Source organism: Rutidosis leptorrhynchoides, chromosome 4 (assembly GCF_046630445.1).
Source record: "Rutidosis leptorrhynchoides isolate AG116_Rl617_1_P2 chromosome 4, CSIRO_AGI_Rlap_v1, whole genome shotgun sequence".
Lineage (NCBI taxonomy): Eukaryota > Viridiplantae > Streptophyta > Magnoliopsida > Asterales > Asteraceae > Rutidosis > Rutidosis leptorrhynchoides.
In genome coordinates this window covers 487,854,928-487,856,254 of record NC_092336.1, presented here as the reverse complement: position 1 = coordinate 487,856,254, position 1,327 = coordinate 487,854,928, and positions in this window count along the sequence as shown.

Below are 1,327 nucleotides of genomic sequence, written 5' to 3'. Positions count from 1 at the left end.
ATAGTTCCAAAATTTTCGAGACTCAATGTTATGGACTTTTTGCTCATCGTGTCGAATTCATATAAAGATTAAGTTTAAATTTGGTCGGAAATTCCCGGGTCATCACAGTACCTACCCGTTAAAGAAATTTCGTCCCGAAATTTGAGTGAGGTGGTCATGGCTAACATTAAAAATGTTTTCATGACGAATATGTGTTGATAAATAGAGTTTTATCATCACTAAGTAAAATGGATACAACAATTCGATTATTTGAAGAGTACGAGTGAAGCTAACACAAAAGATCGAAATGAAGAAATGGAGATTTTCCATAACTTTTGACGTAGTCGCGATTGAATTTAGAAAACAAGGTGCGCCTTAACTTTTGATGTTGTCTTAGTTGAATTCCGGAATTCAAGGAATTTAAAAGAAGATCTTCAAAATCTATAAGATTTGATTCTTCGAGATTTAAGGAAATTAGGATCTCTATATTTAAATGCGATCATCTGCCTTGATTGCTCTGTCGGATATTTCCATTATAAATTTACCTTTTTCGATCCATTAGTTTTCACCACTTCTATACTCAATTCCCAAATTCAAAAGATTTATGAAAATGCTTAACCCTGTTCTGATCCTTGTTCTTATTCTAACTATCGTAATGATCGTTCTTATTTTCCAATTCTCACCTGAAGAATCTGTTTATTTATGTTATGCTCTAGGGATTATTGTATTTATAATCCTCCCGTGTCTTTATATTGCCATACGTACTGATATCCACGGTTTGTAATTTCGGTGTTGTCATTGGACTTTATATTTTCTCTTATATTTTGGATCTCTTTGCCTTTTTATTATCCTCTCGACCTCTAATAAAGCGAGAAACGGTCCAGAATTCCTAGATATGAATTCCGAAATGAACATAGTTAATGTTCTAAGAAAGAAATGGTAATAGCACGATCTTGATTCGTCAAATTACCAGAATGACCGGGAAAGATAGAACTATCAAGAAAATATGTTCTTGATATGTTTATATATCAGATAAAATGTAAGAGTCATGTAACATGGCACATGATGACGTTATAATCTGTGAATCATCATGTCCCATTTAGAAACTCAGCATGACTTACTGTAATATAATCACGTTGATCAAGTGTCATTATTGAAAGGACCCGTTCATATACATTATAAATGATTCACAATAGTTGATTACATTGCGAGGTATTTGACCTCTATATGATACATTTTACAAACATTGCATTCATTTTTAAAAGACAAAATTTCTTTACATCGAAAATTGACAGGCATGCATACCATTTCATAATATCCACTATCCAACTATAAATTGATTTAATAA